The 25998-nt window shown below is 38.1% G+C and overlaps 1 protein-coding gene across 7 annotated transcripts in view; it reads left to right on the top strand.

The window, feature by feature from the left end:
- The window catches only part of Plch1 (phospholipase C eta 1), a 277140-nt gene that overhangs the window by 128252 nt on the left and 122890 nt on the right, over positions 1-25998 (top strand). For 2 of the 7 annotated variants that reach the window (XM_087186401.1, XM_087186403.1), the window contains exon 2: positions 20258-20347. The exons of the other annotated variants lie outside the window; for them this stretch is intronic. The gene's annotated coding sequence lies outside the window, so the exon portion shown is untranslated. The remainder of the gene's footprint in view (positions 1-20257; positions 20348-25998) is intronic. 7 annotated transcript variants of the gene reach the window in all.

The raw sequence follows: 25998 nt of genomic DNA, 5'->3' as shown, positions 1-25998 counted from the left end.
TAAAGTCTAATTTTTGTTTTGAGAAAACTAATGTCACATATTTAAGATACATTTACTTGGTTGTTCAGGGTTGTAATCCTTTGTTCAGTACTATTTTCTCTTGTTTCATTATGATGCCAGGCAGTCAAACTCTTCAATCATTTGCCTTTGATTTATTCAGAAGTTTTGCTCATTCTAGTTAGGAGTAACTAACCAGGAGGATAGACATATTGGAGAAATGGGAATCTTCCAAAAGCAATAACATTATTTAAATAATAAGAGATAGATTTTGTATAATCTTGGAAGCTGGAGGCTTTACGGTTATGAAAATGATAGTTTGCCCAAACAATTTCTAGAGTTGGAGGTTGCTCAAAGTTTGAGACTTCACAAACATTCACATGCAAAGAGAATAATCAGAAAAATCATAGCATAAATCCAAAATGAAGTCACAGCTGCCTGCTTCAGGAAAAAGAAAGATAAGTCAGCTATTTGGCATATCCAAAGTAAATGCAGCAGTGTCTAAAAGAGAGTTTAATCTGTTTTCAGTTTGCTTAAATTCAGCTTTTTTTTGTGGGGACTGGTACTGGAGGGTGGAATATGTGCATGTTTGCAGGGATATAGTATTACATTTTTACAGTTCTGTGATGGGAACTGTTGGGAGGGTTAGATCACCAAAGCATTTCTTGGATTTGATGTGGTATAGGAGTCCTTCAGAGAGACCATTTGGTAAATCTACTTGCTGAATATTTGAAACCATGTTACCTTGCAGTGGAGGCACATACTTGAACTTGTTTTTAAAAATTGAATAGTTAAAAAAAATCACAACAAAATGTGAAACCAGCATGAAATTGAAAAGAAGGCATGACCTACCAACAAAGCCATGAGTAAATGTGCTAAAGTTCAGAACGGTCTTTAGCATCAAGCTTCATCTTGAGTCTGTCTAGAATTCTTCACTGTTGATACCTTTATGTTTTGCCCGAGAAGTCCTGGCTAGTGCTCTCAAAAGTGTCAGGGAGTCTTTCATAAGAAAAGGGTATGTTAGTAATTCCAAAAAAGCCCCATTAAGAGTCCAATTTAAATACATTTTGAGACAGTGTTGTCTCTGCAGTGGGTGATTTTAAAAGTTACTTATAGTCCACTCAATAAATATATTGAAGTAGGTGAGAGGTTCTTTTCCTTTAGTTTTGAAAATGTGCTATAGATACATGCCAACTGTGGCAAAGGTAATCTACTGACCTTCAATATTAACTACAGGTCTATCCTGTTCTTCTTTATGGAGAAGGGCAAGATGTAATTAATATGATTTTCTATCTAAAAATGTAAAAATGGTATGATATAACTTACAAAACTTACAAAATACATTTTCCATAGCCAATGAGCAAAAGTTCTAATTGAGGGTAATATTTTCTTGTTTGAAGAGAAAAATATGAACATTGAGTTCATTCCTTATGGACAGAGACATTTTAACTCATCCTAAAGAGTTTTCTTATCTTGTATTACAACAAGATGTAATATGTTCTTACTGTCTCTTGACCTCACTAAGTTCATGCACAACTTTCTGCACTTGTTTTTCTTGGTGCTGTGTGCCGTGGCTGGCCAAAGCTCAGAGAGTACCCTCTCTTGGACTGACTGGCCCAAGAAGGGGTGAACCTCTGCTTGAGGGTAAATCCATAATTTCTAGTCAGTTGTATGGTCTTCATACAATCTTTGCATTCAGGTATATTCACAATGTTCAGATCACATATTTAGCTGTAAAAGTCTTAGACTCTGATCAGGTTGGGGTGGGCAGTTGCTGTAAGCTGTTCTATGTATATCATTTAAGTAAGAGGCAAATTTCATAGGATAATCTACTTCTGGTAAATGCCTCTTATGGCGTTAAAATTTCTATTCCAGGGCCAGGGATGTAGCTCAGTGGCACAGCGACTGCCTGACAAGCGTGAAGTCCTGAGTTTGATCCCCAGCACCTCCCCCCATTTTTATTCCATCATAGTCTGAAAATTTTGTAGAGTACAATAAAAGGTGATTACTAAAAACAAAAAAACTGAGACATAAAAATACAAGTGCCATACTTTTATTAAATTTAACAGATATAAAATAATTCTCTCAAATTGTTATAGAAGCATCTGAATTCTCTCAGCTTATCTTATTCTAAACCCAACACAACCAGTTTGCAGACTGGCACAAATCCTAAGGTTACATCTAGAGGCACCAAATGCAATTATTTAGTTGGAATTGAAAAAGTTAAATCATAGTCAGAATCTCTCATCTAAAAAATTCTCTAAAATTTTTCTTGATTTAATATATATATATGTATTTTTTTGGTACTAGGGATCAAACTCAGGACCTTGTGCTTGTGTGGCAGGCACCAGAACCACTGAGCTAAATCCCTGGCTTGATTTAATATTTTTGATAGTATTTTTTCTTAATCACAACAAAACATTTACCATATCTTCCTTTTTTTTTCTAACACAGCCTCAACATGTTAATCCTATTGTAGGGAAGTCTGGGTTATTTTCCCAATCCGGGGAGAATCATGATTTGATTCTCCTAAGTGATTGGGTAGAGAGGAATAAGTGACACAATTCTGGACAATAAGATATGAGGGAAATTAGAACATTTATGAGAAAAAGATACAATGAAATGATTTTAGGAGAAAGATGGAAGAACTTGGATTTTAAATGAATTTTTGAATGCCTAAATAAACTAACCATTTTACTACCTAAATGGAATAAAAAAATTCTTTATTGTTTAAGCAATTTGTATTTTGTTTTTTCTTTCTTTATAGCCAAACACATGTGACCAGTAACTTGTAAGTACTTTGACATATATGCTACATTTAATAATGAGTTCAAGTTTTAAAGAAACTTGACTGGGATTTGGCTCAGTGGTTTGGCCTCCTGCTGTGCAAGCACAAGGGCCCGAGTTCAATCCCCGGTACCAAAAAAAAAAAAAAAAAGAAAAGAAACTCAGTAATTTGTTAGATGGTTAAGAATCAATTTTGCATGTGGTGTTCTACCCCAGGGCATGGCTTTTCATCAGGTGGTAGCTCTTAGACTTGCAGGTAAAAAGCCTACAAGGAATAAACTGATACCTGTAGAATTTTTTTCTGCAAAACAACTGTTGAAGAAGCAACATGTATTATGAAAACCAGGTGTACTGCAGACTGTTTTAGTTTTGAGACATAGGGCACTTCTAATCTCTAGGGTGGGGTAGGTTAAATCAAATCTGAATCTTTTGTTTTGAGTGTTGAAGTAAAGTGCACAATATGTCCGTTCTTCTCAGAGCAGCTGTAGGATTTAGATGATCAGTAACTGCTGGAAGTTCTGACTGAGTGGATGCACCCTCTGTGTTTCTTCCTGGGCACTCTGTTCCCAGCTTTTACAGTTTTCTGAAAAGCTCAGGTGGAGGTAGAGAGAAGCTGCAGGGCTTGAGAAGGATTATACCTGGTGGTGAGAAAAGAGTGATTACTAGGCATGGGGAAATTTAAAAGTGTGTGAGAAAGTGGATGGGAAGGAAAAAGCAGAGGGAACACAGAATGAGGCCATTTGAATGTAGTTGGCAATGTAGCTGGGAGATTTTAATTTTTAAAAATTATTAAATAATTGACATTTAAGAGTCTGCTGTCATTATGTATACCTGATACATTATTATGTCCTCTCCTCTTCTCCCCCTCCCCTTCCCTTCTGTTCCCTTCCCTTTCCTTTCTTTCCCTTGCCCTCCCTTTTCCCTCCCTCCCTCCCTCCCTCCCTCCCTCCCTTCCTTCCTTCCTTCCTTCCTTCCTTCTTTTCTTATTTCCTTTTACTGGTAAACCTCTTTGAGGGGTAAAGTAAACATAACAAACTACCATTTTCACTTTTTTTGTGTTGTGCTGGGAATTGAACCCAGGTCTTTGCACGTGCTGGGCAAGTGCTGTACCACTGAGTTACATCTACAATTCAGTGACATTAACTACATTCACGGTATACAGCTGTCACAACACTGTACTTCCACAACCTTTTTTTTTTCAACTGAAAAGGAAACACTGTACTCCAAAATCAGTTATTCCCTGTTCCTAGCTCTCCCCCACCCTCTGCAGCCACTAATGTGTTGGATGTTTTATTTTTATTTTTTTCCCCTCAAATTCTTTCATTGGTACATTTTAGGTATTCAATACATTTACATTCATCATTGGGAACTTGTACCTTTACGTGATGTATCTTGGTTCTTATTTTTTTCCCCATTCCCTGCCCTCCCTTCACCCACTCATCCTTCACTATTTACAAAGACTTTGTTTCAATTTTTTTTGTAAAATTCTTTTATAGGTACATTTTAGTATACAACACAGTTACATTTCTCATTGGGAATTGTACGTTTACATAATGCATCTTGGTTCTTATTTTTTCCCCATTCCTAGCCCTCCCTTCACGCCCTCCACCCTTCCCTATTTACAAAGACTTTAGTTCCATTTTTTCCATTTCTCAGCATTTTTCCTTTCCCTTCTTTCCTTTCCCCTGCCCCTCCCACTACCCCTACCCCTTTGGACCTTTGCTTCCTATTTCACATTATCAGTTATTCATTCTAATCATTGGTACATTTTAGGTATACAATATAATGACATTCATCATTGGAAATTTGCACCTTTACATAATCTCTCTTGGTTCTTATTTTTCATCCTTGCCCAGCCCTCCCTTCAACCCCTCCATTCCTCCCTATTTACAAAGATTTTGTTCCTATTTTTCCATTTTCTCATATTAATCCCATTCCCTTCTATCCTTTCCCCTAGCCCTCCCACTTTCTTCCCCTTTGCCCCTTTTCTTCCTATTTCACATTACCTATTATACATTTAGTCCTTATTTACACTTTCAGTTTCTCACACCAGAGAAACTATTTGGTATTTACACATCTGTGTCCTATTTATTTCACTTGAGAGTATCGCCTCAATGTGCATCCACTTAGCTATGAGTGTCTCTAATTTCACATTTTTTATGGCTGAGTAGTACTCCATTTTATAAAAAACCACATTTTCTTGATCCAGTCTCCAGTTGATGAGCATTTGGGCTGTTTCCAAGTTTTAGCTATCACAAACTGGGATGCTATGACATGGGTGCACATATATCACTGTGGTATGATTCTTTTAATTCTTTGGGGAAGATCCCCAGCAGTGGAATAGCTGGGTCAAATGGGACCTCCAGTCCTAGTTCTTTGAAGTATCTGCATACTGATTTCCACAGTGGTTGCACCAGTCTACACTCCCACCAGCAGTGGAGCAGGATTCCTCTTTCCCCACAGCCCCACCAGCATTTGTTATTGGTTGATTTCCTGATAGCACCCATTCTTTCTGGGGTGAGGTGGAATCTCAGCATTGTTTTCATTTGCATCTCTCGAATGACCAGTGATGTTGAACATTTTTTCATATATTTATTTGCTATTTCTACTTCTTTGTGTGAGAAATGTCTGTTCATTTCAGATGCACATTTTCAGATTGGGTCTTTAAATTTGTGAGGTCTGATCTTTTTAAGCTCTTTACAGATTTGAGATAGTAGACCTTTGTCTGAGGAAGAGCAGGTGAAGATTTTTTCCCACATTGTGGGTTGTCTCTTCACACTGCTGGTGGTCTTTTGCTGTGCAGAAGCTTTTTAATAAAAAGAGTTCCCACTTGTTGATTATTTGTGCTAGTTCATGGGCAACTGAGGTTTTGTTCATAAAATCTTTTCCTACACCAATGTCTTCAAGAGTTCTACCTAACCTCTGTTCCAGCTGGTTCAGAGCTTCTATTTTAATATTTAGATCTTTAATCCATTTTGATTTTAGTTTAGTGCATGGCAAGAGATATAGATCTAGTTTTAATCGTTGGCAAATGGAAACCCAATTTTTCCAGCACCGTTTATTAAAGAGGCTATCTTTCCTCCAGTGAGGGTGTTTGGCTCCTTTATTGAAGATGAGATGGCTGAATGTGTCTGGCGTTGTTTCTGCATCTTCTAATCTGTTCCACTGGTCCTCAAGTCTGTTTCTTTGCCAGTACCACACTGTTTTTATCACAGTAGCTTTGTAGTAGAGTTGCAGGTTGGGGATTGTGATACCCCCTGCCATGTCTCTGTTACATAGAATTGCTTTTGCTATTCTGGGTCTCTTCTTGTTCCAAGTGAATTTTTGGATTGTTTTCTCAAGGTCCATGAAGTTTGCTGCTGTGATCTCAGTTGGAATTGCATTAAATCTATATAGCAGTTTTGGAAGTATGGCCATTTTTACTGTATTAATCCTTCCTACCCAGGAGCAAGAGATGTCTGTCCATTTTCTGATATCATCTTCAATCTCTCTTTTCAGAGTGCCATAGTTTTCAGAGAAGAGGTCTTTGATTTCTTTTGTTAGGTTGATTCCTAGGTATTTCAGTTTTTTGGATGCTATTGTGAAAGGAATTATTTGCCTTATTTCTCTCTCAGTGAGTCTGTCATTCGTGTAGAGGAAAGCTATTGATTTCTGTGTGTTGACCTTGTAACCAGCTATTTGACTGAATTTGGTTATTAAGTCTAGAAGACTTTTGGTGGAGTTCTTCTTCTATATACAGTATCATGTCATCTGCGAATAACGACAATTTGACTTCTTCATTTCCTATCTTTATTCCTTTTATTTCTTTCTCTTGTCTAATTACGGTGGCTAATGTTTCCAGAACTATATTGAACAAGAGTGGTGATAGTGGACATCCTTGTCTTGTTCCTGATTTGATTGTGAAGGATTTCAGTTTTTGACCATTTAGTATGATATTGGCTGTTGGTTTTTCATAGATGGCTTCTATCAGTTTGAGGTAGAGACCATCTATTCCAATTTTTTGTAGGGTTTTTATCATAAATGCATGTTGGATTTTGTCAAATGCTTTTTCTGCATCTATGGAGATAATCATATGGCTTTTGTCCTTGGCTGTATTGATATAGTGTATTACATTGATTGATATGCGTATGTTGAACCATCCCTGCATCCCTGGGATGAATCCCACTTGATCAGGGTGTTTGATCTTCTTGATGATTTTCTGCATTCTGTTTGCCAGTATCTTATTAAGGATTTTTTGCATCTGTGTTCATTAGCGAGATTGGCTTATAGTTGTCCTTTTTGGTTGGGTCTTTCTCTGCTTTGGGGATCAAGGTGATGCTTGCTTCCAGGAGTGAATTTGGGAGTATTGCTTCCCTTTCAATTTCACTGAAGAGTTTAAACAGTAGTGGCAGCAGTTCCTCTCTAAATGTCTTGTAGAATTCAGCAGTGAAGCCATCAGGGCCCGGGCTTTTCTTAGTTGATAAGTTTTTAATTACATTTTCAATTTCATTGGTTGATATTGGCTTGTTCAGAATTTTTAGGTCCTCTTCGTTCAACTTTGGTAATTATGTATCTAGGAATCTGTCCATTTCTTTTGTATTGTCCATCTTATTGGCGAATAGGTTCTGGAAGTAGGTATTGATGATCCTCTGGATTTCTGCTGGGTCTGTTGTTATTTCACCATTTCCATTCCTAATTGCATGGATTTGGGCCTTTTCTTTCCTTTTTCTGACAAGGTTGGCTAAGGGTTTGTCAATTTTGTTGATTCTTTTGAAGAACCAACTCTTGGCTTCATTGATTTTTTTGTATCATTCTGTTCATCTCCATTGCATTGATTTCTCCTCTGATCTTTATAATTTCCTCCCTTGTATGAGCTCTGATGTTGTCCTGTTCTTTTTCTAGAAGCTTGAGGTGTAGCATCAGGTTGTTTAATCGGGCTTGTCCTGTTTTCCTAATATGCGTATTCACTGCCATGAATTTCCCTCGTAAGACTGCTTTCTTTGTGTCCCATATTCCGACATGTTGTATTGTCATTGTCATTTAATTGAAGGAACTGTCTGATTTCTTCTTTAATTTCCTCTGTGACCCATTGGTTATTCAGAAGTGTGTTGTTCAATTTCCACATGTTTATGAAATTTTTTGAGTTTCTTTTGCTATGGATTTCCAATTTCATGGCACTATGGTCTGATAATATACAGGGGATAAATTCAATTCCTTTGCACTTAAACATGTTCTATGTGTGAGTATGTGGTCTATATTTGAGAATGACCCATGTGCAGCTGAGAAGAATGTGTATTCTAATTTTGTGGGGTGGAAGACTCTAAATATCTGTTAAGTTCATTTATTCAAGAGTTTGATTAAATTCTAGTATTTCGTTACTTTTTTTTTGTCTAGTTGGTCTATTTGTGAGAGTGGGGTATTGAGGTCCCCCACTACAATTGTATTAGTGCATATATGACTTTTCATGTCTGTTAGTGTTTGTTTTATATAGTTGGGTGCACTAGTGTTTGGTGCATAGATATTTATGATTGCCATCTCTTCCTCTTGGATTCTTCCCTTTACAAGGATGTAGTGTCCTTCTTCATCTCTCTTAATCAGTGTTGGTTTGAAATCTACTTGATCTGCCAAGAGGATAGCTACTCCTGCTTTTTTTGGGGTTCCTGTCGCATGCAGTATTGTTTTCCACCCTTTAACTTTCAGTCTATGAGTTTCCTTTTAAATTAAGTGTGTTTCTTGTATGCAGCATATTGTTAGATTTTGCTTCTTGACCCATTCTGCCAGTCTATTTCTTTTGATTGGTGAATTGAGACCATTAACGTTGATGGTTATAACTGAAACGTATTGACTTGTCATTGCCATGACTTTTTCTTTTTGTTGGGTTCTCCCCGTTTACATTTAATTTCTTGTCATGCCAGATGGGTTCATTCTGCTTTGCTTCCTGGGGTTGTGATCCTCGATGTCTGTTCCTAGGATATTGTGTCAAATTCTTTGGAGTGCTGGTTTGGTATTCACAAAGTTCCTAAGGTGCTCTTTGTCATGAAAGTATCTTATTTCTCCATCCATTTTGAAAGATAGTTTTGCAGGGTACATCAATCTGGGTTGGAGGCTGTTTTCTTCTAGGGCTTGGAATATGTCACTCCAAGCTCTTGCCTTGATGGTTTGTGTTGAGAAGTCTGCTGTGATTCTGATGGGCTTTCCTTTGTATGTCATTTGTTTCTCTTCTCTGAATGCTTGTAGAACTTTGTTCTTCTGTTGAGTTTCTGGAATCTTAACAATTATGTGCCTATGTGTAGATTTGTTTTGATCAAGGCTATTTGGAGTCCTATATGCCTGACTTGTCTGTATGTCAATTTCTTTTCCCCTGCTTGGGAAGTTTTCTGCCATTATTTCTGTGAAGAGATTTTTTTATGTCATCTGCACTCTCTCCTGTTTCTTCATTGACTCCAATCAGTCTTACGTTGTTCTCCTTTGCATTATCTAGCAGCTGCTGGATTGATTTCTCATGTTCCCTTATAATTTTGAAGCAATTTTTCTTTTCCTGGTCACTAATTGCAATCTTATCTTCTATATCTGAAATTCTGTCCTCACATTGGCTCATTCTGCTGTGTAGACTTTCAGTGGAGTTTTTCATGTCCTGGAAATCTCTTTGCATCTATTTTATGGATTCCATTTGTTTCCTGTTTTTGTTATTCCATCATGTTCCTCAGCTCCTCTCTAGATTTCTTAATCATGTCTTGCACTAGGGGCACAATTTCTCCTGTTATCTGAGAAATTATTTCTGATTTCATTTTTTCCAGATCCCCTTTTGTTGCCAGTTCAGTGGGTCCAGGTGGTTGAGTATCAGAGTGTTCCATCTCATTTCCCTTTGGGGTTGCTGTAGGTGATCTGGAAGTCTGGCTTTGAGACTTATTTATGTGTTTTCTCATTTCAACTTGGCGATGTGCTGTTGGCGCCTGCACAGATTACCTCCTCTGAGGTGGGAGAGGTGGGACAGGGGATGAGAGCAGCGGTAGGGATGGTGGCCCAAAAGCCCTTTCCTCTGGACTGTGAGCATTGGGAGGGATGGTGGCCAGCAAGCTCCTTCCTCTGGACCAGGAGCAGTGGGATGGTGTCTCAGAAACCCCTACCTCTGGGCTGGGAGCAGCAGGAGGGTTGGTGGCCCAGAAGTCCCTTCCTCTGGACCAGGAGCAGTGGGACAGCGGCTCAGAAGCCCGTACCTCTGGGCCGGGAGTGGCGGGACTCAGTACTGTGGTCTGGTGGTCAGGTGTCCTCTGCATCTTTGTAGTGTGGAACCAGGTGGCTGTACAGAAGAGCAGGGTGGGGGGGTGTCCAATGGGTTGTTGCCAGGGCGTAGGCTGATTTGGCGTGTTCTGCTTGACTTGTGACCTTGGTAGGTCGTGTGCAGACCTGCCTGTCTGCAGAGGCCTGATCTCTGTTTTTTTCTTTTCTCATAATTTTTCCTTTCCCTTCTTTCCTTTCCCCTTCCCCTCCCACTTCCCCTACCCCTTTGGACCTTCTCTTCCTATTTCACATTATCAGTTATTCATTTTAATCATTGGTACATTTTAGGTATACAATATAATGACATTCATCATTGGAAATTGGCACCTTTACATAATCTCTCTTGGTTCTTATTTTCCCCCCTTCCCCTGCTTTCCCTTCAACCCCTCCATCCCTCCCTATTTACAAAGACTTTGTTTCCATTTTTCCATTTTCTCATGTTAATTCCATTCCTTTCTTTCCTTTTCCCTACCCCTCCCACTTCCCCTTTGCCCCTTTTTTCCCATTTCACACTATCTTGGACATTTTATATAAATGGAATCATAGGATATGTGGCCTTTTATCTGACTTCTTTGGCTTTGCATAATATTTTCAAGGCTTTCTATGCTTTGTAATATATCAACACTTCATACTTTATTTATGGCTGAATAATTTCCCACACCTTTCAAATACATTCCTCAATTGGTGGATGTTTGTACACTTTGGCTACTGTGAATCCTAGGTATTTTTCTTAAATTAATTGGTTTAATCCTTACCACAAGCCAGTGACATAGATAACATTATTGTGCCTAGTTACTGATGGAGGAAGTGAATCCATGGAGGTCCAGTAACTTGCCCCAAGATCTGTAATGCCCATAGTCCATGCTTTTACCATGGAGCCACTTTCTTCATAGGACTACTTCAGCTGCATGGACAAGTACATCTAATAGTATAAGAGTCACTTATGTATACAACCCACTCGATCATTTAAAGAAATATGTTACAGTCAAGGGTGGTGTGTTAGCAATTCTCAGTCCTACGTTACATTCTGTGGTTTTTCTTTCTGACACAAGACTTGGTTTTTAGTAGAGGGAATGGGGCTGCTTTCTGATTCCTCTGGGGCCTCAATCTGGTAGGCATTCTGAGAGGAGCAGTTTCCTTCAGCCTGGTCTCTGGATCCCAGAATCTGCACAGTTAGCCTCCCTCTGGCCCCAGTGGGATGATCTTTCTGGTCCTTATTTAGTCTTTGTTTCCCTACTAGTGCTCAGCAGCTGACCCACCCCCACTGCAGGTCCTGGTGGCCTGCATCACCTAGGTTTCAGCCCCTGTCACCACTGTGAGCCCCGAAGGGAAGCAGCAACACTGACACTACCATTTCTATTTGGAGGAAGAGTCTTATTAGTGCTACCTACCTTGGAGAGTTCTTCCCTTTGTTTGATGATCCTCAGTAGGTGGCAAGATTGAGCATGGCTACATCTATGCTTACAGGGTCGGGACAACCTTGGCTGCACACACTGCCTAGGTCTTGGTTGGAGGGGTGTAGTCTGGCTCATGGATTTACTATTCAGCCTTCTTTTGGTCATGAATATCCCATTTTTTTTCTGAGTTGTTTTGGTTTCAAGAAATCAGGATTATTTCTTTTTTTTTGGTACCGGGGATCGAACTTGGAACCTTGCACTTGCGAGCCAGGCGCCAGAACCACTGAGCTAAATCCCCGGCCCAGGATTATTATTATTATTTATTATCTTAAATTTTTTTTTTGAGACAGAGTCTTGTGTAGTTAAAGCTGGCCTTGAACTTACTATGTAGCCCAGGCTGGCTTTCAACTCACAGTGATCCCTCCGTAGCAGCCTCCCAAATGCTGGGATTATAGCCATGTGCCACCATGCCTGACAAGGTGATTAATTTTGTGAGTATATGAAATTACTTGAATATTTAAATTAACTTGAAATTGAGAAGTAAGTCCTTCTGCCACCCAAGGTTATAAGCAGTAGGAAGTTTGCTCTATCTTGTTGATACTCTTGGGACCACTCAAAGAAATTTGGAGAAGACATGATTTCAACCTATAATCTCCTAAGCATAGCAACAACAGCAAAAACAGGAGTTCTGGAGTCTTTGCTATAATTTTACCCTTTGATTTACTCATGAACTAAATTGAATATTTACTTCTTGTCGAACATTGACAGATATGGGGGATATAGCAGTAATCAAAGCACACAAAAATTCTTACCTTCATAGAAGGTATAGTCTAAGTGGGAGAGACAGACAGCAATTAAAATGAGTAAGAATGTGTGTGGGGATATGTGTGGATGTGTGTGTATATATATGATGTATACATATTTATAATACAAATAATATGATTATATATATATGAAACATACATGCATTCAGTGGTAGGTAATAAGTGCTGAGAAAAAAGATAAAAGGAGACTAGAAAGGTTAGTTTTTTTAAAAAATTAAACTCTTTAAGGAATATATTACCAGTGCATAAAGAGATACATTTATTCTAAATATGATAATGCAAATAGGATTAAGATATTTAAAATACATAGCCTCTCAGGGCATTTCCATGTTTGAGCTATGGTATGTTTGAGAAGATGGGCATCTGGGGAGAAGGTGGCCCTTGGTGCCCTCAGCCCTTGGGGCTACTGCCCACTTTCTCCTTACAAGCGACCTTCTTCATGTTCCACCACGTCTGCTTCCCATTTTCCCCTTCAGCTCCTTTGGTAGAATTTAAGAATAAAAAGAAGATAACTTAAGAATTCTTCACAGGAAAGCAGAAACATATTTTATGACAGACTGTTGGCCTCATTGAAAATGTGAACCATAGAAATGAAAGTGATTTTTCTTTTTTCAGGAAAGAAGTTTGATTGACATGTCTTTTTTTTTTTGGTACCAGGCATTGAACTCGGGTTCTTGCACTTGTGAGGCAAGCAGCAGAACTACTAAGCTAAATCCCCGGCCCCTTGATGGACATGTCTTAAATAGAGTAGGGCATGGAGGTCAGTCTAGGAATATGGCAAGTTGAAAATGAGTTTTTTATTAACATCAAATATTCAAATGGGATTACTTCCCTACTGTATTTGCTATGAGAATTCATAATATTAATATTGTAGATCTTGTGCAGACTATGCTCTTTATTTTACTACTAACAAAGGATTTCTATAAATCATAATATAACTTTAAGAAAGCTCCCCCTGGGTTGTGGATGCAGATCAGTGATATAATGTGTGTTCAGCATGTTGAAGGGCCTGGGTTTGATCCCAAGCACCAAAAACAAACAACCAGACAACAAACAAAAACATATTAAAAAAAACTCAAAACAAAAACAAAAAAGAGAAGTTTTCTTCCTCCTATTTACAAATACACATCAGTTTTTTTTTCTTTTGTAAGATCTTCCTTTCAGTCTTTAAAAATCATTTGGGATCAGTCATTTTAAAGTGCTTACTTGGGCACACAGCTCTATAGAGACATATGTAGTTAAATTGACTCAGGCCTAGTTACGCCAGGATGAAGCAGAAAATTCTGTTAAAAACCTCATTTTTAAAACAGAAAATTTAAATTGAACTGGGAAAGTTGGACTGGGAAATTTTTAATCCCCCAAGATAAGCTGCTTTACAGCTTTTCTGTTCATAGATACGATGGTGCTTCTAGACGGTAACAGATACTTGATTCAGTTTCCCTGAGTAATTGTCAATTCTGGAGTAAAGTATGGTAATCAATTAAAGGAGACATGACTTTTTTGGTGAGATAGAGTTATAGGGAGTAGTGTCTGCTAAAGTGGGTTGAAATAGAGTCCCAAGTACTTTGAGTCTCCTGGTTTGGTGGGGTTTCATAGCTCTTGGGCAGCTGGAGTAGTTCAGCCTCTGGGAACAGCTCCTTTTAGATCCAGTAATTATCACTTGCTGACACAACCCTATTAAGCCACATGGGCTTCTAACAGAACTGATGGTCACTGTCACACCACTGACACTGCCCTAGATGAGTCAAGCTGCCCAAACTGGCTTCAGCTTAAAACCTTGGCTCCCCACATTTTAAGAACTGAAGGAAAGATACACTAGTCAGAAATGTAATTGCAGGTAAGTCAACCTTCATATTTATTTTTATGTTCTTGAGTTGAGTACTTAAAGGAAGGGTCCTTTTGGTCACATGTACCCCCCATGATAGTCTTTAATGGCCACCAATGGTAACTGTTTCCTAGGAGCTCACAAATGCTTCTGCCTTATTCATCAGAAGTTTTCTCTCACGTTAAAATAACATTGTCTTGTACAGAGCCACTCCTTTCTGAGATTAAAAAAGATGTAGACCTACTTGGTTCTTTTCAAACTTTCAGATGTAGATTGTGGAGATAAACTCTGATGATTCAATTGCCCTTGTTCTGCTGGGGGAAAAAAGATCTCTGATTACAGTATTTATCAGCAATTGGAGTGCTGAATCAGTTGCAACAATTTAAAATAGCATGAAGTCTGGGACATAATTGTCCTGTGAACAGACCTTCAGGGAAGTAGCCTTGTGGAGTAGCAGCTCTATATGTTGTTCATTCCTGTACTGAATATTGTAGTGACCCAGGCAATAAGAACTGAAGTCCAGGAAAGGCTTGAATATCTCCTGGGTGTTGAGTTCTGCTGCTTCAATACCTCTTTTTTTTTTTTTTTTTTTTTAATAGTACTGAAGATTGAACCCAGGGCCTTCACACTGAGCTACATCCCCAGCCCCCACTTTCTTTCTACGTTTGTAGTATATAATATTTACATTCCTTGTAGGGAGTTGGTACATGTACATAACACACCTTAAGACAGAGTCTCACTGAGTCACTAAGTTACCCAGGCTGAGCTTGAACTTGGGATCCTCCTATGCTAACTTCCTTGAGTGTTAGGCACCACTGTGGCTAGCTTGCTTCAACACTGTCTACTAAACTAAAGTTCCACTGCATCAAGTGTACATCATGTTTAAACATAGACATAGCGTGTCTCGAGCTTGGCAGTGATCCTAGCATTATGGGGGCTGGGGTGGTGGCTGATATAATCACTAATGTGAAAAGAGTCCCATCTCTCTCTCTCTTTTTTTTTTTTTTGGTACTGGGGATCGAACTCAGGTCCTTACGCTTGCATAGCAGGCGGTGGAACCACTGAGCTAAATCCCTGGCCCCCCATCTCATTTTTAAGGCTTATAATTTGTTGTTTGTTGAAGATTTACTCTGAAGCTACATTCTTTGCTCTTGCGAATTTGCTGAAGTTCCCAGAATTGTTCTCTATATTTTGCATCTAAATCAGGTAAAAGTGACCTAAATGTGGGATCAATTTGATTTTGATAATAAATTTGGGTCAGAATTTTAGGCCTAGATGAATAAGTTTTAGGAATAAGGCCAAAAATTATTTTTTTAAAAAATTAAAAAGTAGAAGACTTTTTGTGAGTGCTAAAAGAGTATTTTAAATTCTAAAATTTTCTATAATCATGTTAAAGCATTTTAATATTTGTCTTTAAATTTTAAGTCTCTTTTTAAATTTTTAATCTGTGTGGCCAAATAACATATGAGGTAGTTTATAAAGTAAGAGTTTATTTTTTATTTAAAAATATTTCTTGTTTATTGGAGGAAAATTGGAAAAAAGGGAAGTGAATAAAATAACCAGAAACAATTGTTGGGGTTTTGATATAAAGCCCACAGCTCTTATTTTCTTTTCCCATGACATATACAAATATGCCCGTGTAACATGAGGGAGGGCCTCACCTTTGTGTGATTCACTGTAGTGCAGGGGTTGGAAAAAGAAAATGTCGATGGTAGTTGTCAGAAGAGGGATGAATCACCAGAAAACTGTCAAGGCCTGTAATTGTGCTTCCCCATCTGTAATATGATGAGATCTCACAGACAACCCAAAGACCTGTGTTAGGAAATTTACCTATGTTGAAACTTGGAGTTCTGGAAGATAATTTTGACTGAATGTTTTCCAATCAGCAGGGGGATTCCACTGTATTCTGATTGATCTGATAAAACACCTTCAAATCAAGTTATTTATTATTTGCAGAAGAGATACATTGATTACCATTTACGCTAATAGTCATTGCCATTTATTCATTATTTGTATTGAGTCTTTGTCAAGGCCTAAATGCTAAAAATCACTATTCCTGAGATAACCTCAAATCAGTTCTCAGCTTTTATTCATAAAATATTCTATTTTTTTTTGTACCGGGGATTGAACTCAAGACCTTGCGCTTGTGAGGCAGGTGTGGTGCCACTGAGCTAAACCCCCAGCCCTAAAATAGTCTCATTTTTAATAGGCAGTTGATAAGAGTTGTAGATCTTGTTTGGAACAGTTCATTGGGAAACATGAATATATTAATACAACAAAGAAAAATGTATGGAGTCACCACTAATTGTCAGGCTCTGATCTCAGCCCAAGAAATCATGTGAGAACCAAACAGTTTTGTCTTTATGAAGCTTATATTTAGTAAGTAATGACAGAAAGTGAAGAAAATAGCTGTTAATTGTAGGTAATCAGAGTCTTTCAAATTGGACAGAGAGGACCTGTCCTTCAAATTACTAAAACCTAATTAATTAATTAATTAATATTACCATTAAACCGAAATTTCAAAAATATTTCTCCTCATACATCTGAGGAGAGAGTATTCTAGGGAAAAGGAACAGAGAGTACAAAGTATGTTTGGGAACCCCATGGTACTTAGTGATGAATGAATGTTTCCAGTGAGAGGCTGCTGGAGCATGGGAACAGTTTAACTGACATTTTATAAATACCATGCTGGCTGTGATGTGGAGAACAGGGACACCATACTGATGAGGAGAGATGGAAGGTCTGAGTTGTGAGTCAAGACTTTGTGAAGGATAGAGATATAAAACGATGATGTCTTGGTTTGGGGCTTAAACAATTAGGGGACAGTGAAGCCACTTACTGCAATGGAGAGCCTGGGAAAGGGCAGGTTTAAGATTTATGTGATGTTTAAGGCTTTACCACCCAATTCTGTCACCCATCAGTTATGTGTACAGAGCTGAACTGGAGGCAGAGGTTAATGCTTAAGATTTACATTTGTGTGAATTGGAATCACTGCCCCAGGATTAGGTTGCACTGCTTAGGGTGTTATGGAAACTCAAATTCTTTCAACATTTAGGAGTTTTATTATCCTGCCATAGTATTTTCAGTGACTCAGAATCTCCCAATACTTTGAGCTCCTGGATTTTCTGAGCTCAGATATCATTCAGAAAAAAAAAAAAAAGGAAAGAAACTAGTATTGGTTGAAGGTCTAACAAGTATGGAGAATTGAGCCAGACATGCTTTATGTTATCTCATTTAATTCACTATTATCCTGCTTTTAACATGTGCAGAAGGTGCAGATTGAACTAAGTAGACCGGGTACCAGTATGCCTGACCAGGAAATCAGCGTTTAAATCCAAATCTTTCAGTATTCTTTTTGCATCATCATGTTTGCAGTTGGCAGAGTGAGTTGGAAAGGAGTGGCAATGTTTTCTTTTGATTGGTCTTGCAAATTAAGTGCACTTTGAAGGTGAATATATCACCTCCCATATACTATATATATTTTAAACTATCAAAACAATATTTGCACATTGCAAAGACAAAAAAATTCCTCAATGATATAGGAGATTTAAAATGGGAATTAAAGTAATTTTATTTCTTTTTCATTATGTATCATCCCCTTTCCACAAGTTCTACAAATTTTCCAAGCTGACAGTAGGAGAGGAAAGATTCCTTTCTTCACTTATTGCTCAGTTCGGGACTGAGCCTTGTATAACAATGGATTAATTAACAAGAGAAATACATACAAATTTATTTAGTATGACTCACTTTGGAGGAAGATAATACAGATAATTTGTTTAGGGCTGCTTTCAGGGGAGAAGGGCAGGAAAGATCAGAGAGACCTTCTTGGTTTTGTTGTTTCTTCCAGTGCCAAGTTTTTGTATTTTGGGATAGCATGTTCTGAACCCCATCTCTCTATATATACCTATATCTGTGCTATATTAAAAATGTACATATATCTGTGCCATATATATATAAATATACATATATCTGTACATTAAACAACTCAAATAACATGATGCTATAAATATTGCTTTTTAACTTTTTGCACTTAAAAGCATGTCTTAGCTTTTCTTTTTTTTTGGAAATTTAGATTTATGATATTCTTTTTTTTGGGGGGGGGGTACTGGGGATCGAACTCAGGACCTTGCGCTTGTGAGGCATGCACTGGAACCACTGAGCTAAATCCCCGGCCCTTATGATATTCTTTTAAATGACACTAAAATATTTTATGATTAGCTCATAATTTATTTAATCATGCCTTATGGACATTTAGATTATTTCCAGTTTGTTTTTAAACAATTACATACAAGATGGCAGTAAACAGCTATATATCTATATTTATATGTACATTTTGCCTTATTTTGTCAGTATCTCTGCAGGATAAATCTCTGGTATTGTGGTGGCAAGGCCAGAATGTATATTTGTTTTAAATTTAGATAGATATTACCAAATTGATTGAAATAGTGTCACACAACTCAATTTTCCTTAACTTTATCCTCAGTGGCTTTTTAAAAAACATTGAAATTTTTGTATACAGTAAGTCCCCACCTTAGGAATGAGTTTCATTCTGGGAGAATGTTTGTAAGTTGGAGTCATTCGTAAGTCCGACAATGTGAGTTTTTTACAACTTTGACAAAAATATACAATGTACATTGCATTGTGCTTCCTAGCAGTCCTCTCCATGTCACCACTACTTTTCCTCTTGCTTTGGACATCCTGGGCTCTGACTGAGCACTTACTACTGTACACTATCACACTGCACAGTAAGAACACAGCAGTGCAACTGTCTCAGCGTCCAGCAGAGCCGTGAGCTACTTCTGTGACTTGTTTGCATCTACGAAATTTGGTAATGCAAGGTCCTTTGTGTTTGTGAAAATTCTCAACTCAAATGTTCGTAAGTTGGAGACTTACTAGGTGAAATGTTATTTTATTTTGACCATATGTTTTTAACTGTAATTAAGTATTGTTTTCTTTATTTTTATTGATCAATTATGGATTGTCTCTTCATATCCCTTTGTCTGTCAATTAGATTGTTGATCTTTTTTTTCTAGCAGGCACCCTTTATATTACAGACATTAATCATTTGTTATGTATGTTTGCAAATATTTTCTCCTATCTTGTTTGTTTTTAGCTTTGTTTATGGCCTGCATGAGTATTTTTGCCCATTGTTGATTTCATTATCCTTGTCATCAAGCCATCTGACCTTTGCCCACTTGAGGGAAAGTGCAGAATTCTTACTCTGGAATGGCATCTAGGAGACAAACTTAGCTCTATGACATTGCTTGTGTGTTTCAATATGGGTAGCCTGTGGAGGCTGGAACGCACATCCTGCATTTCGATGACATTCCAGTGTCATGATGAGATGCTCTCTCAGTGTCCTGTGTTTCTGACATTGAGGACTTTTGAGTTAGGGGCTATCCATGCTCATCGCCTTTCCTCTACCTCCCACTTTCCCCTTGATTCACGGTTCTCTGTTATCTTTTCATTCTTTCTTGCTAGCCCTCTTCTTCAGCATTAAAAATTTTGCATCCAGGAGCTCCTTCTGGTCTCAGCCTCCATTCTGTTAATTATTTCCGCTGCCTCTCATGATCCTTCCCTAACACTCCTCTTAGCTTCCGTGATGTTTTTTTTTCCCTGTCCTTTGTCAATTCTTGCATATTTCTCATGCTTTACCTGAAATACTCCACCAATCATAGGATAATCTTGGACATGTCTCAGACCGGATTATTCTTGTTTGTGGCTGTTCTTGTACTGCTAAAAAAGTGTGTGAATGGCACATGTATGTGTTTGCAATTATTCCTGAATTTACAGAGACCCAAAAATCTTTTTGTTGTTGTTGTTGTTGTGTTTTGGTACTGGGGCCAAAAATCTTTTATCCAGAGGATTAAACGGTTAAGAGAGGTTAGGTTTTCTTTTTCTTTTTTTGGTTTTCTGAGATGGAGTCTTGTGATGTACTCCAGGCTAGCTTCAAACTCAATGAAGACCCTCCTACCTTAGCCTCCTGAGTGCTGGGATTACAGGCATGCACCATTATGCCTGCCTTCAGAATGTCAAGGTTTTAATGCTGGCCTTTTTTTCCCTCTGGAATGGACTATTTAGAAAATGTTAGGGCACATCTGCTCTGATTACGGATGCATACTGTGCTTATGAGAAGTTCTCAGGATTTTTCTTTTTTCCTATTTTAGATTTTTCTACTCTAAAAAATGTGATGTTCAGATCTGTAGAATAATGATTTTGGATAACAACTTCAATCAAAATGCCGTAAATAGGCTGTGGTGAGTGCTTAGTTACTCAGTGATATTTATGTGGCTTTTAATTTTTTTTTGAAGGGAGCTTATGATAAGGTTTGGATAAGGACAAGTGATTTTGTAACCCTGGGGGATTCTCCCAAGCATTTTCTTTACTACACAGAGATCTACTTTTATGTATTTAGTGTGGATTTTTTTCTAAACAAAAACACCTGCACAGAAATAAGATGCCTGCTTTTGATGCCATACAACTGGATTTCTAGCTGGCTGTGGTTGGAAGGTGTCAGAGCTGCTTCAACACAGCAACTGGGCTCTGAAAACTTTTGCCCCTGGGAAACATTGGTCCCAAAGCAACAAAAGCTTTGGGAAGAAAAAGAGCATAGCTTAGTTGTTTTTTGAAAAAAATGTGATTTCTTCTTTCATTTTCTGTTATTTGACTCTAGGGTAGAGAGCTGTAAAGGCTTGCAGAAATTAGGACATCTGTGCACAAAATTAGGTCAGTTTGCATGAAATCAATTGAGGGCCCCCTGCTTTGTGGACCTTTTGTTGCTGTTTTTGATACAAAAGGATCACATTAATAGACCTGTAGCTGATGAAGGAAATAGAGGCTTGGTTTAATAATTGGGATTTACTTGGAGTATATGAATTTGTTGGATGCAGAATAAACATTCTCTTTTAATGAAAATAAAAGGCAAGGGCCGGGGATTTAGCTCAGTGGTTTCGCCACCTGCTGTGCAAGCGCAAGGACCCGAGTTCAATCCCCGGTACCAAAAAAAAAAAAGAAAAGGCAAATGGAAAGAGTGGAGTGCCTTTAAGAAATGAATTAGACAATAACAACCTTACTCTATGTTTAATCTATGTTTAGTAGGTGTGTGCACCATATAAGTGTCCTATGGAGGGGCCTGGCTTTTCAGAGATGACTTTGGGTGGGACGTGTTCGAAGTCAGATGAAATGATGACTAGCAAGGGGGCTCAGAACTAAGACAGCAGCTCTGTTCTGTTTAGCACCTATGTCCACATTAGAACAGATCTGAAATGAATCCTCCTCCCACCCCCAACACCCAAAGAGAGGGGATCTTATGGATAAATGATGATAAAGATCTTTTGCATGTTGAAATCTCGTATGTTTTAACCCTTGCTTTAACGGGGAAATTTCATGTTTTTTCAGTAGTGAGGAAGCCTGTGATAGTGTTCAGATTTGCAACTGAGCTGTAGGTCTTTACTTTCATTAGAGAACCCCAGGTTAAGACCCAGCGCTGTGCCCTAGAAACTGTGATTGCCTGTTACTGACCACAGGCTAAGCCCGTAAGGGGAGCAATGTTGGTACCCAGAGCTGTGGTTTTCAAACTTAAATGGGGATCACAATTACCAAGGCAAAATTTTAAGATGCAGATTCTCATAGAACAGAGAGCTCTGGAGATGTGGCCTTGGGTTCTGTATCTTAAGTAAAGGTATAGCTGGAAACCAGCTGCTGCGTTAGGAGAAGCTGGATTTGTCCAAGGAAACTGTTCAGCTTCTGTCTCCAAACAGCCATGTACACTTACATTTTATGTCCTTTTGTTTTGATCCTACCATCACTCAAACAAATTATTGTGTAATATGGTACATTTTTTATTTTTCACATACCCTGTAAAAATACTTTTATGGTTTCAATAGAGCAATCCTTGTAGAACAAAGAGAACATATTTTTACTGCCATTAGAGAAGGTGAAGCATTGCTCATGCAGCTGAATAAATTATCCCTTGCCCAGGGTCACCCGAGAAGCAGCTAAGAAGTCTGGGAGAAGTAACTGTCTTTCTACTTACTAAAAACAAGCATTCAGGTCTAATATTTTTATATGGTGAACAAAGGCCTTATAATTCACTTAAAATAATTACAGCTACCATTAACACTTTTGAACTGGGGAGAAAAACTGTGCAGAAACTTAGAAGAACAAGATATTTTAAAAAATCAAGTATTATCATCATGACCCTCAGAGGCCAGGCTCACATTCTGTTTCCCCTGGCACACACATCTGTCCCTTCCCCACTTAATTCTTATTGCCCCACCCCTCACATCCTACCTCCATTTTTATTGTTAATTTTTCACATCCTTCCTATGTATCTTGTCATTCCTAAGAAGTGATATTACTGTGGTACCTAAGTTTCTAAAAGCTAGACCTGCAGTATTATAGACTCCCAGTATTTGGTAGAAAGGGTCTTAAGACCCAGTAAAGCTGATTTCTTATTTTTATGGTTGAGAAAATTGGAGTTACGACTGTTTAAAGACTTGCCAGCCGGGCATGGTGGCGCACACCTGTAATGCCAGCACTTGGGAGGCTAGGCCAGGAGGATTGCTGCAAATTTGAGGCTAGCCTGGGCTACATAGTAAGACCTTATCTTAAAAAACCAAAAGACTTAGCACTTCTCAGCCTTTTGGCTAAGATCAAGTGTAAAAAACCAAAAGATTCGCCAGTGATCAGTCAGTGGAGCCCTTCAGGACTTGAATGTGGATGTTATTATGTATAGTGAAATAGAAAGCACTGCCCTGAGACTCAAGAGATCTATTTCAAGCCCTGCTTTTATGATGTCTGGCACGCTGTTTACTTCTTTCAGTCTGTTTCATTCATACCTCAATGAAGGGCAACTAATTATCTCTACTAACCACATGAAATTTTTATTAGACCTAGGTAAGATAATATATATTGATGGTCTTAATTCTGGATGTGTAGCAAAACCCCTGGAAGGCTTCAACAAACCAACAAACTAGACATGCGCTAAGGCCCTATCCTGAGAGATTCTGATTTGATAGGCATGTGCTGAGGCTTCGTGATCTACATGTTTAAGAAGTCTCTACATGGTTTCATGTGCAGCTTCGGTAGATGATGATGCTCTCTACATATTAAGGACAGGATTTCCTGTGTCTTGAGAATTTTGTTCCAAGATCTCCAGTACAATGTCGTATCTCTGAATAAATGGAGGAACACAGTCTGTTTTTAAAAAAATACTGTTTATTACAAATCATATTATAGAATGGTGATGACACTGTCATGTCTGATCCTGTGATGAAGTAGGAAATTCTTTACATATTAGATGAAACTAAATTTAATATATATTTTTTTGGTACTGGGGATCGAACTGGGGACCTTGAGCTTGCGAGGCAGGCGCCGGAACCACTGAGCTAAATCCCCGGCCCTAAATTTAATATTTTAAAATTAATTTATACTCCTCCTCCCATGGGATAACATTAAATAAAACCAACAAAACTATATCGTTTTGAATTCTTACTAGTATTTCATTTGTTTCCCCAAGGTGAACAAGTATGGAAAAAAAACAATTGTTATATGTAAAGTGATCTCATTAAAAAGGAAAATGTTATGTAAAAGGCTTTAATAAAATTTTAAGAAAGGGTTAAATTTTAAAAATTATTTATTAATTCCTGTTAACCTTTTCTTTGACCTAAATCCCCTCGTGTGTTTTCATCAATTTTGCAAACATATGATGTGCATATAAGGTTTGCAGACCAATTCCAAAACGTTACTGCTAACAAATTAGTTTCTTTTTTTATTTTTTATTTTTTTTATTTTTGTATTAAATTCTTTTATTGGTACATTGTAGGTATACAAAACAATTACATTTCTCATTGGGAATTGTACCTTTACATTATGCATCTTGGTTCTTATTTTTTCCCCATTCCTAGCCCTCCCTTCATGCCCTCCACCCTTGCATATTTACAAAGACTTTATTTCCATTTTTTCCATTTCTCATCACTTTTTCCTTTCCCTTCTTTCCTTTCCCCTGCCCCTCCCACTACCCCTACCCCTTTGGACCTTTTCTTCCTATTTTACATTATTGATTATTCATTCTAATCATTGGTACATTTTATATATGCAATACAATGACATTCATCATTGGAAATTTGCACCTTTACATAGTCTCTCTTGGTTCTTATTTTTCACCCTTGCCCAGCCCTCCCTTCAACCCCTCCAGTCCTCCCTATTTACAAAGATTTTGTTCCTATTTTTCCATTTTCTTATATTAATCCCATTCCCTTCTACCCTTTCCCCTAGCCCTCCCACGTCCTTCCCCTTTGCCCCTTTTCTTCCTATTTCACATTACCTATTATACATTTAGTCCTTATTTACACTTTCAGTTTCTCACACCAGAGAAACTATTTGGTATGTATACATGTGTGTCCTATTTATTTCACTTAAGAGTATCGCCTCAATGTGCATCCACTTAGCTATAAATGTCTCTAATTTCTCATTTTTTATGGCTGAGTAGTACTCCATTTTATAAAAAACCCACATTTCCTTGATCCAGTCTCCAGTTGATGGGCATTTGGGCTGTTTCCAAGTTTTAGCTATTACAAACTGCACTGCTATGAACATGGGTGCACATATATCACTGTGGTATGATTCTTTTAATTCTTTGGGGAAGATCCCCAGCAGTGGAATAGCGGGGTCAAATGGGACTTCCAGTCCTAGTTCTTTGAGGTATCTCCATACTGATTTCCACAGTGGTTGCACCAGTCTACACTCCCACTAGCAGTGGAGCAGGGTTCCTCTTTCCCCACAGCCCTGCCAGCATTTGTTATTGGTTGATTTCATGATAGCAGCCATTCTTTCTGGAGTAAAGTGGAATCTCAGCATTGTTTTCATTTGCATCTCTCGAATGACCAGTGATGTTGAACATTTTTTCATGTATTTATTTGCTATTTCTAGTTCTTTGTCTGAGAAATGTCTGTTCATTTCAGATGCCCATTTTTGGATTGGGTCTTCAAATTTGGGAGGTCTGATCTTTTTAAGTTCTTTATAGATTTGAAATAGTAGACCTTTGTCTGAGGAAGAGCAGGTGAAGATGTTTTCCCACATTGTGGGTTGTCTCTTCACACTGCTGGTGGTTTCTCTTGCTGTGCAGAAGCTTTTTAATAAGAAGAGATCCCATTTGTTGATTGTTTGGGCTAGTTCATGGGCAACTGAGGTTTTGTTCATAAAATCTTTCCCTACACCGATGTCTTCAAGGGTTCTACCTAACCTCTGTTCCAACTGGTTCCGAGTTTCTATTTTAATATTTAGATCTTTAATCCATTTTGATTTTAGTTTAGTGCATGGTGAGAGATATAGGTCTAGTTTGAATCTTTGGCAAGTTGAAGCCCAATTTTTCCAGCACCATTTATTAAAGAGGCTATCTTTCCTCCAGTGAGGGTGTTTGGCTCCTTTATCGAAGATGAGATGGCTGAATGTGTCTGGCGTTGTTTCTGCATCTTCTAATCTGTTCCACTGGTCCTCAAGTCTGTTTCTTTGCCAGTACCACACTGTTTTTATCACAGTAGCTTTGTAGTAGAGTTGCAGGTTGGGGATTGTGATACCCCCTGCCATGTCTCTGTTACCTAGAATTGCTTTTGCTATTCTGGTCTCTTCTTGCTCCAAATGAATTTTTGGATTGTTTTCTCAAGGTCCATAAAGTATGCTGCTGGGATCTCAATTGGAATTGCATTAAATCTACATAGCAGTTTTGGAAGTATGGCTATTTTCACTATATTAATCCTTTCTATCCAGGAGCAGGGGATGTCTGTCCATTTTCTGATATCATCTTCAATCTCTCTTTTCAGAGTGCCATAGTTTTCAGAGAAGAGGTCTTTGATTTCTTTTGTTAGGTTGATTCCTAGGTATTTCAGTTTTTTGGATGCTATTGTGA

The sequence above is a fragment of the Heterocephalus glaber genome, unplaced genomic scaffold, assembly GCF_053883595.1.
Source record: "Heterocephalus glaber isolate CG9 unplaced genomic scaffold, H.glaber_assembly_v1.0 deba00001504, whole genome shotgun sequence".
NCBI lineage: Eukaryota > Metazoa > Chordata > Mammalia > Rodentia > Bathyergidae > Heterocephalus > Heterocephalus glaber.
Note: the sequence above shows the minus strand (reverse complement) of the source record. Positions and strands in the feature narration are given on the sequence as shown.